This window comes from Cebus imitator, unplaced genomic scaffold, assembly GCF_001604975.1.
Source record: "Cebus imitator isolate Cc_AM_T3 unplaced genomic scaffold, Cebus_imitator-1.0 Scaffold55, whole genome shotgun sequence".
Taxonomy (NCBI): Eukaryota; Metazoa; Chordata; class Mammalia; order Primates; family Cebidae; genus Cebus; species Cebus imitator.
In genome coordinates this window covers 933186-944382 of record NW_016107370.1, presented here as the reverse complement: position 1 = coordinate 944382, position 11197 = coordinate 933186, and the positions used below count along the sequence as shown (strand labels likewise).

The window sequence follows — 11197 nt, the reverse complement described above, 5'->3', positions numbered from 1 at the left end:
CAGCAGCCGGGTCTCAGGCTGGGTGAGGCAAGGGGGGGTCGCAGACTGGGCTTGGAAGACTGCCAGGGGTGCCCACCTGACTCCAGGACGCACGGAGGGCGTGGGACAGGGCCTGGATCTGGGCCCGCCCCGGGGCTTGCCGTCCAGCCCCTCTCCGCCCTGGGGAGGGAAGAAGGGAGGGGAGAAGGCCAGGCCCGCCCCCAGCCTCAGCCCCGCCAAGGCTCTGCGGCCGCGGCTGCTGGAGGGAGACGAGAGCACCTCCCGGAGCGGAGAAACCAGTTTGGCCGGTCCCGCGGTGCGGAGGGAGAAGGGCGGCTGCAGAGGAAGGGTGCACGGACGCGGGGCGGGGGAAGGCGGAGGAGCCACTGGCGAGCCGCGAGAGCAGGAGGTGCCGCGGCCAACTGGACACGCTTCCCGGGGCCCCCGGCCAGCCCCCGTGCGCCATGCAGCGCTAGCGCAGCGGCCGGGGCTGGGGCTGGGCGGGTGGTGGCAGCGGCCAGGTGCGCAGCGAGCGTTTGGAGCGGCGCGCATCCAGCGGATGCCCCAGCCGGGGCCCAGCAAGCGCCAGGTAAGCAGAGGCGCGGCATCGGGGGCTCCGGACCTCCCCAAGCCGGCTGGCCAGGCAGGGTCCTGCAGGTCCCCTGGCCGCTCCCGCCGCTCTTTGGAGATCCAAGATGCGGTGGCAGGAGCTGTCCGCGCCCTCCGGCTCCCGAGCCCGCACAGGTGGCATTGGGGGGAGGTGCTAGAAGCCCCTCGTGGCCTCGGGGTCGGTGACGCAAGGCCAGCTGGGCAGGCAGCGCTGCGGAGAGGTCCGTGGAGTTTTCACCTGCCTGGAGGAGGAAACTTCGGGGAGTGTTTGGGTTCTTCGATCGGTAGCTACACACTGTCCGGGTGATAAGCCAGGCAGGGCTTGCGGCTCCTTGGGGGATGCCGCTGGCTTCTGTGCGGTGGCCACCACCCCTCTGGGAGTCCCCAGTGACCGGGTTCTGCTGGGGCGCTCTTTGGGAGCAGATGCCAAGGTGTCCGAACAGGACTTGGGGACCAAATGTATCTGACCGCGGCCCACCTGCCGGGAGGGATGGAGGGGTGTGATGGATCTCCTCCCCAGCTCCTGCTGCACGGCTGGGTACGCCCCAGACGTCTTCCGAGCGCTTTATTGTGGGATGGGAGGGGAGGTGATGGGGAAGAGAGACACTGTTTTTCCGGAGACTCAGCGTCCGCCAGCCCCGCTGAGCTGGCTGCAGGCATCCCCTTCCCTCGCCAGTTTGATGCCCGGCGCTGTCACCTCGCTGTGCGCACGCGGAGGGACAACTTGTTAGGGGGCTCGGGGAGATGTTTCAGGGCATGGCCCAGTGCTTTAACACCCCCCACCCCCACTTCTCCTACTTCCTCCTTCTCCCCAAAGTAGAAGAAAAGTCCTGAAGTGTCCGCCCAATTTTTACGAGGGAGGCGTGTGCCTGCAGTCCCTGCCGCGGGGTGGAGTGGAGGGAGGCTCGGAGCGCAGATCGGTGGCAGCTGTATGGGAGAGACTGGGGTGCAGTAACAATGCAAAACGGGGAGGGGGGTTGACACGCAAAAGAGGGACTTGGGCCGCGTTTCTGCCCAGTGAGTCCCGGCTCAACCTTACCCGACCCGCTTGGCCTGCACGCGCGGCCCGTGAGTGGCTGCAAGCCTTTCCTGGGTAGCTCTGGACGCCACCGAGTTCCTCTCCGGGAAACTGGCCTGCCTATTGGCGGGAGAAAAGATTAGCTCCCATCTTCCTGGTTGCATTGCCTTCAAAATTCTACCCGTACCCATGGGAAATTAAACAAGAAAACACTAGTAGGGTGTTTGGCGAACACCCGGCACACAGTAGGTTATCGAGGAAGGTTAACTGCTTTCAGGAACAAGAGCTAAGAAAACGACGCGTGATAAAGCCTCCAGGGATAGTGAATACGAGCCCATATAAATGGGGGACACAGCAGCAGATGTGAAGTACAAGTCTAATTTTCATCGGCTAAGAAATACTTTTGTGTTAGGCCTAAGATGCCATTCATTAATTCTGGGTCTATTGTTGAAGGCTTTATTAAATCCTATTATGAATGGATAGACTGTGCACAAGATGATTAATGCTTATTAGTTGATTACTTTCTGGGGAGAAGTCAGCCTGTGTGCAATTAACTCCTCTGAATTCTCTTAATGATTTTCATTATGTAGTGGAGCTTCCCTTTCTATAATTTTGGGAAAGAGTATTAACCACTTTGTTCATTTGGCATTTTCCAGTGGCTGTATTTTAGTAACTTTTAGTGATTCTTTGGCTGGATTATTAAGGGCCGAACAAGACTCTGTGGTTAATACTGCCCAACACAGATGCCACTTGTGTGAGCTCAGCTCTGGCTCCTTTCAAGGTTTTTTCTGGGTTTTACGGAACATACACACCTGTGTGCACTTGTTATTACATCTTAGTGATAGAGCTGGGAGAGCTTTTGTTTTGTTTGTTTAATAGAGGTTTTAAAATAATGATTTGGTAAAGCAAATGGCTTAGCAAAAAGGAGACTTCAATAGTAAGGCGAGTTCAGAATTGATTCCGTGTTTAATCTGGTTTTCAGTCTAGGGGATCTTAGCTCTAATGGAATCACTACCAGATCTGGCTGTAGAATGTTTCTTTCCTTTCCTTCTGTCCATTCCTCTTTCTTCTTTCTTTCCCTTCATTTTGAAGCAAGGAGTAGTGGAAAACATATGGATTTAGATGCCCACAGATTTCAGTTCTTTTACTTGCTAATTGTATAAGCTTAAATGAATTCTTAAATTTTCTGAACCTCCGTTTGCTCTTCTGTTGAGGGGGGAAGATATTATCAATCTCTTTGGATTGTTGAAAGAATTAAACTAGAGAACATATGAATGTTCTTTATACGTAGTCGGTGTTTGAATGTTGGTTTCTTTCTTTATTAGACTGATATCTAAAAATACTATTATTGCAGGTATCTGCTGTATTTTTAACATTTTATTGCCTTACTAATTAGCAACAGTCACAGAATGCAGGTAATTCTTGTAACTCCAGAGAGATTTTTACCAGTTACCTTTGCTCTTGAATGTCACTCACTGAAAAAGAAGCCGATGCACTCATGAATGCAGGGGAACTTGCTTTTTAGGTACCAGAACATGTTGGTTTTTTAAATTTATAAATAAAATAAATAGAAATAGGGCCTTGCCATGTTGCCTATGCTGATCTTAAACTCCTTGCCTCAAGCAGTCCTCCTGCCTTGGTCTCCCAAAGTGCTGGGATTACAGGTGTGAGCCACAGCACCCAGACAATTACTTGTTTTTTAAGCAAATGAGGCCAGGCGCAATGGCTCATGCCTATAATCCCAGCACTTTGGGAGTCCAAGGAAGGTGGATTTCTTGAGGCCAGAAGTTTGAGACCAGCCTGGCGAACATGGTGAAACCCTGTTTCTACTAAAAATACAAAAATTAGCTGGGCATGATGTACATGCCTGTGATCCCAGCTGCTCAGGAGACTGAGACATGAGAATAGCTTGAACTAGTGATGTGGAGGTTGCACTGAGATCATGCCACTGTACTCTAGCCTGGGCCACAGAGCAAGGCTCTGTCTCAAAAGAAAAAAAAAAAAAGAGAAAATGAGAAACAAGGCTAATATATATATATATATATATATATATATACACACGCACACACACACGTATGTATACATGCACGTATCTATATACATACATGTGCATACATATGCTTTCTAGAATCTTCCTCCACAATGCCAGGTCTTCAGTGACAGAGGACCTCAAAAAGATCTTAGATTATGTATAACTTTTAGCTGGGTACAGGGATGGGGATTCAAGAGTAAGTTGGTTAACAAAATGAAAAAGATAACCTATCTTCTTTTTATGTTATTAACACTCTTCTGGCAGCAAATTAATTTTTACTTAATAAGTAACAAAAAGCCTACAGGCATGAATACAATTAATCTAATTGAATGTCAACAGACCTGAAAACTTAGACACCACAAAGAAAAACTTTCCAGGAGACTAGACTAGAAACAATCATAGAAACAAATTATCAAAATAAGTCCTTAAGCAACTTAAAAGGTATCTCTTTTTAGAGAGATTGAGACATAAATTGTTCTGGGGCCAGGCACAGTAGCTCACTAAACCTGTCTCTACTAAAAATACAAAAATTAGCTGGGTGTGGTGGCACATGCCTGTAATCCCAGCTACTCAAGAGGCTGAGGCAGGAGAATTGCTTGAACTTGGGAGGCAGAGGTTGCAGTGAGCCGAGATCGTGCCATTGCATTCCAGCCTGGGTGACAGAGTAAGACTCTGTCTCAAAAACAACAACAACAACAAAAAATACCTTTTTGTCATCTGCATCTTTAAGATCATATTAATACCTTCCTTGATACTTATAAATGCATTGCATCTTTAAATAGTCACCCAACCTTTCTACAATGGGAAATATGTTTCATAACTGGTCCCTGCAAGCAGTCCAGAGGCAGCAGTGAAATAGAGGTTGCCAGCCTTGGAGTCCTTTGACCTGGGTTGGAATGCAGGCCTCACAGCTTCCTAGGTGCATAACCTAGGGCAAGTTATTTTGCCTCTTTAGGCTTCAGTTTCCTCATCTGTAAATGGGATAATAACAGTACTTCCTGACAAGGCTGTGTGATGAGTTCCAAACGAGATAGTTTAGGTAGACGGCTTAGCACACAGCTCAGTAAAAGACAGTCATTAAAATGTTGTTGCTATGGCTTTGTAAATGTCACTTACCCAGACATTGCATTTCTCCTGGGCTGTGAAGGAAACAGGAATCATTCCTCAAGTTAGTATTTATTTAGCAAACATCAGTGCCCATTTGCACCAGGCACTGGAAAGGCAGAGTTCCCTAGAGCTGGGTGAGGTTCTGAATCTCCGATCTACACTTTTTCTAAAGCCTGGTGGCTCAGAGGACCAGAGTGCTTGTTTGCCTCTTAACCTTGCAGGGGACTTGTGAGGGGCCTGGTTGTTGTCTCACCTGGGTACTACCCCCTCCTACGCGGCAGAAGCCCATGGAACGATCCTGAGCCCCTTTACCCCTCATTTCAGTTGGTCTCTTCTCTCCTTTATCCTCCATGCTCCTGTTTTTCTATTTTTAATTTTTGTTTATTTATTTTAGACAAGGTCTTGCTCTGTTGCCCAGGCTGGAGAGCAGACAGGCACGACCATGGCTCACTGCAGCCTTGACCTCTTGGGCTCAGGTGATTCTCCCACTTCAGGCTCTCAAGTCGCTGGGACTATAAGTGCATGCCACAGTGCCCAGCTAATTTTTTTTTTTTTTCATTTTTTTTTTTTTTTTAGAGACAGGGTCTCACCATGTTGCCCTGGCTTCTCTTGAACTCTTAGGCTTAAGCAGTTTTTCCACCTGGGCCTCCCAATATGCTGGGATTACAGGTGTGAAGCACCATGCCTGACCCACATGCCTGTTTTGTTTTAATTACTATTCTGTTTAAAACTCAACAGTTTCTGAACTCTGTGTCTTCTTGAAAGGCTCATTGCTCTGTGTGGTTTTCTTAGTGTGGATCCTGAGTAGGCATTGCTAATGACAGAGAACCTTGGTATAGCTCCTTTCATTCATTCATCTTTAGACTATGCTGGGGAATTACCTCTCTGCTTCATGGAAGCCTGTGGGGTTCACAGAGAGGCTGAGCTGGGTTTCTTCTTTGGTGAGAAAGCAGACCAGAGGCTGGGTGCGGTGGCTTATGCCTATAATCCCAGCACTTTGGGAGGCTGACACTGGTGAATCATGAGGTCAGGAGTTTGAGACCAGCCTGGCCAACATAGTGAAGCCTCATCTCTACTAAAAAATACAGAAATTAGCCAGTTGTGTTGGACGCCTGTAGTCCCAGCTACTCGGGAGGCTGAGGCAGGAGAATCACTTGAGCCTGGAAGGCAGAGGGTGCAGTAAGCCAAGACCACTCCATTGTACTCAAGCCTGGGTAACAGAGTGAGACTCCATCTCAAAAAAGAGAAAGCAGATCCAGTGTTTGCTCTGTTCCTGCTTGGGACCTTGTCCCTCTTTGCATGGAGGGATTATTCCCTTATAACTTCTAGTTCTGAAGATCTGTGTTCTTTATCAGTCTCTCAATCTAGTATATTTGAATTTATTAGGTGACAAATGGGCCTGGAAGCTGTGGTGGGGGTGGGGTGGGAAGCCAGCTCTCAGTCTGACATTGACACCTGAAGGAGAGGGTCACCTGTGTTCTGGGCAGCTTTTCAGTGGCGAAGGCCACCATCCCCCCAGCGTGATTGAGAAGCCTGGCACTTCTGCGTTGAGTACTGTGGAGCCTGACCTTTGGCTAGTAGCTTGGTCTTTATTGACAGGGCTGTCGTTTATAGCTTTGTTACTTTGCTGCTGAGTGGCTTTTGTTCCACCAGAGTTGCATTTTGTTTGATTTAGTGCAGGTGGTATTTGAAAAGTTTTCTAACCTTTACTGAAAGCGAGTTGCACTAGAAAATCCTTTTTGGAAACCCTCGGGCACCAAATGCTATCCTTCACTTAGATTGGATGCACTTATTTTATAGAGTGTGGTGTGATTTGTGTACAAATCCTTATTTTCTCTTCCTGGAACTTAGTAAATTACTGAGATGATCCTGTGAGATTTCTGTACATGATCTGTAGATCCAGAAGGAACACTTAACGTTTTCTATAAGAACATAGGTAACCCTTTGACTTGGGTGGTTTAAATATTCACTCACTTAGGGAAATGGATAGGTTTTGTATATTTTGTGCTGGAAAACAATGACCCTATCTTTATATTGAAAAATAGTGTGAGTCCTCTAAGTCAGGCACTAGCAGCTGCTGTCTCAACCTCCACATTTTTTTTTTTTTAATTTTGAGTTAGGGTCTCGAGATATTACCCAGGCTGGTCTCGAACTCCTGAGCTCAAGTGATTCTCCCGCCTTAGTCTCCTGAATAGTTGGGAATACAGGCATGTACCACTACCCAGCAACCTTCAGAACTTTTGATACAGTAAGGACTCTAAGTGTGTGAAGTTCATGAGACTACAGAGATTGTAAGAATTAAAAGAAAATCTGTGCTCTGATTTTGGTACCAGTACAACTTTGAGAGGAGGAGAGGTTCCTCATGATCTTGTCTTGATCAAGATCTAGTAAAGAAGCTTATTTCATGAGACTTTTAAAATTATTATTATTATAATTATTTTGAGATGGAGTCTCACTCTGTCACCCAGGCTGGAATACAGTGCACAATCTCGGCTCTCTGCAACCTCTGCCTCCTGGGTTCAAGTGATTCTTCTGTCTTAGCCTTCTGAGTAGCTGGAATTACAGGGATGGCCACCAGGCCTGGCTAATTTTTGTATTTTTAGTAGAGACGGGGTTTCACCATGTTGGCCAGGCTAGTCTTGAACTTCTGACCTCAGCCACCCACCTCAGCCTCCCAAAATGTTGGGATTACAGGCATGAGCCACTGTGCCTGGCCTTTAAAAAGAAAAAAAGTAAAATACACCTAACATAAAATTTACCATTTTGATCTTTTTTAAGTGTACAATTCAGTGGCATTAACTACATTCATGTTGTACAACCATCACTATGACCCACCTTCAGAACTTTACATCATCTCAAATAGAAACTGTGCCCATGGGCTGGGTGCAGTGGCTCACTTTTGGTAATCCCAGCACTTTGGGAGGCTGAGGCAGGTGGATCGCCTGAGGTCAGGAGTTCGAGACCAGCCTGGCCAACATAGTGAAACCCCGTCTCTACTAAAAATACAAAAAATTAGCTGGGTGTGGTGGAGGGCACCTGTAATCCCAGCTACTCGGGAGCCTGAGGCAGGAGAATCGCCAGAACCCGGGAGGCAGAGGTTGCAGTGAGCCAAGATCACACCATTGCACTCCAGCCTGGGTGACAAGAGCAAAACTCCATCTCAAAAAAACAAAAAGAGAAAAAGAAACTGTGCCCATGAAAGAGTAACTACCCCTTTCTTCCTATTTCCTGATCCCCATAACCTCTATTCTGCTTTCTCCATGAATCTGACTATTCTAAGGTACCTCACGTTAAGTGGAATCACACAATATTTGCCCTTTTATGACTAGCTTAATTCACTAATGTAATGTCCGTAAGGTTCATTCACATTGTAGCATGAGTCAGAATTTCCTTCCTTTTTAAGGCTGAATAATATTCCATTGTATGCACATACAACATTTTGTTTACCCATTCATCTGTGACAGATATTTGGGTAATTTTCACCTCTGGCTATTGTGATTTTTTTCAATTAAAAAATATTTTCTTAAGACAAGATCTTCCTCTGTTGCCCAGGCTGGAGTGCAGTGTTGTGATCATAGCTCACTGCAGCTTTGAACTCCTGGGCTCAAGCCATCCTCCTTCCTCAGCCTCCCAAGTTCCTGGGACTACAGTCATTCATCACTACACCCAGCTAATTACAAAAAAATGTTGTGTGTGTGTGTGTGTGTGTGTGTGTGTGTGTGTGTGCGTGTAGAGATGTGGGGTCTCAATATGTTTTTGCCCAGGCTGACCTCAAATTCCAGAGCTCGAGCGATCCTCCTGCCTTGGCCTCCTAGTGTTGAGATTACAGGTGTGAGTCACCGTGCCTGGCCCACCCTCTGGCTGTGTGACTAATGCTGCCATGGCATATTACAGATATTCAGTTTGGTAAAATGTATCCTTCATAAATAAGATGGGCAGGACCAAGTGTTCTAGTATTTAATACCATGCTTTCCTCCAGAGTAGCATGGAAATAAGAATGCAGGGAATGTGGGAGGAGCGTTGTGTTAAAGACACCTGAAGGCAGCACATGCTTCTCCTTTTCACCTGCAGCTGCTCTCACTGAGCTGGTGGTCATATGCCATTTTTCTTTTTTTTTAAGACAGAGTTTTGCTGTCGCCCAGACTGGAGTGCAGTGGTACAATCTCAACTCACTGCAACCTCCTCGCCTGCGAGGTTCAAGTGATTGTCCTGCCTCAGCCTCCCAAGTGGCTGGGATTACAGGCACACGCCACCATGCCCATCATTTGCCATTCTGTCATTCAGCTGGCCTGTGCTATGGGTGACACTTTGCTCTGTGTCAGGGTTTTTTTTTTTTTTTTTTTTTTTTTTGTTTGTTTTTTTTATGTCAGGTTGTTTTCCCCCTTAGGGTAGAATCCATGGCAAGGCAAAAGGTCAGTTAGAGACTGTAGCATGGGAGAGTTATCAAAGATTCCACCTCTATAATCATGTGCTTATGGGTGTCCTGGTATAAAAGCCAGAAGGCTTTATGTAATAATTAGATGTCAATCTGTTAAAGACAACTTAATCTGTAGTTTCTAGAGAACAGTACTCCCATATGAGTTTATACTCACACTGTGCCCTGAAAGTTAGCTAAATAAGGATTTGCATGTTTAAAAAGCAAGTTTTTAAAGTAAAACAAAACACACACACACACACACACACACACACACACACACACAAACTCATCAAAGCTTGAAACCAAACAAAAATACTACTATCCCTGGGTGTCCACCCACTTTCCTATTTCATGTCAACTATAGCCACAAAGAGAATATTGGGGTTAACATGGTGAATTTCTCGGCAGTCTGATACTTTATTTGTCTAGCTCAACTGCATTAAGAGCATCTAGGATTTTGTCATCAGTCTTAGGCTTTCTCCCCTTGTGCAGAACAACGTGAAAATTCTTAAAAGTCCATTTGAGAACCTTAGGCTGTGAATGGTGACGGACGTAGCAGCTAACATGCCCTGACTCTTTAAGGTCACTGCGACCCAGAGAATGGGAGGGCAAGGGTGCAAGTTGCCATTGTAAATAGAGTGGCCAATGGGACCTCCTTGAGAAGGTCATATTTCAGCAAAGACCCAGGAGGGAGAGGGTGGTCCAGGATGCTGTGGGGAAAGAGTGTCCCAGGCAGAGGGGACAGGTAACTCACTGCAGAGGCCCTAGGTTAAGAGCGCTTGGCTTATCTGGCTATTCCTCCAATGAGTGAGTGGGGAAGGGAAGGAGAATGAGGTAAAGGCAGAGAGGAAGGGGAGCCAGGTTGTGCTGGGCTTGCCAGGCTGTGTATGGACTTTGGCTTTGATTCCTTGGAAGATGGCAGCTCAGGGCAGGGTGTTGCTCCTTGGAGTGGTGGGATCTGTGTGAAGACAGGCCAGGCAGAGGGCTCCCAATCAAAGAGTCAAGCAGGAGGCTGAGCCAGCCAAGTGAGGGTGGGGGCTTTTGCCAGGCTGGTAGCTTCCACCAGGATGGTAGCTGTGGGGCCAAGATGTCACATTCTTGAGAAAGACAGAGGAGAAAGGACACAGAGAGAACAGGATCGAATACAGGCATACATGCAACTTTTATTTTGGCGGATCGGAATGCCAACAGGACTTCCGGACAGATTGGATATGGGGTGTGAGAGAGAGAGGAGCCAAAGATAACTTTCTCGGCAGAACCTGGGTTGCAAAAGGAAATCTGAGTTTCAAAACGCTGGAAATTCACTGGGCTGTGTTCTGATCACTTGCAACTAGGTTATAAAGAGGCTCTTCAGAAACATACACATAAGGCTTTGGTTCAGAGAACTTTGTATTTACCATCAGCCTGCCTTCTTAGTTTGGGGGAAAGGGCATTGTTAGAAATGAGAGACGGTTCTCCAGAAGCAGAGGACTTCAATGACAGGAGGGTGGTTTGTAAGCCACAGGCTGTCCCGCCAGGGCTGCCGTTGCAGGTATGGCCACTCAAGCCCCTAGTCCCCCTCTCTACCTTGTTTGTACTTTGCCTAATTGGGAGATCAAGCTCTTTCCAGCTACTCCCCATCTCCATACACATCAATTTTTTTGTTTTAAACAACTATATTGAGATATAATTCATGTACCATACAACTCAGCCTTTTAAAATATACAATTCAGGCCGGGCACGGTGGCTTAAGCCCATAATCCCAGCAATATGGGAGGCCCAGGAGGGCAAATCACAAGGTCAGGAGTTTCAGACCAGCCTGGCCAATATGGTGAACCCCAGGCTCTACTAGAAATACAAAAATTAGCCAGGCCTAGCAGTGGGCGCCTGCTACTCAGGAGGCTGAGACATGACAATCGCTTGAACCCGAGAGGCAGAGGTTGAGGTGAGCTAAGATCGGGCCACTGTACTCCAGCATGAACAACAGACTGAAACTCTGCCTCAAAAACCAAAAAAAAAAAAAAAAAAAAAAAAAAAAAAAAAAAAAAAAAAAAAA

At 47.0% G+C, this 11197-nt stretch overlaps 1 protein-coding gene across 2 annotated transcripts in view; it reads left to right on the top strand.

Annotated features, from left to right (window-relative positions):
- The first annotated feature begins 233 nt into the window (after positions 1–233).
- Positions 234–11197, top strand: part of ATP8B1 (ATPase phospholipid transporting 8B1) — a 152352-nt gene continuing 141388 nt past the window's right edge. For both annotated transcript variants that reach the window (XM_017528793.2, XM_017528794.2), the window contains exon 1: positions 234–568. The gene's annotated coding sequence lies outside the window, so the exon portion shown is untranslated. The remainder of the gene's footprint in view (positions 569–11197) is intronic.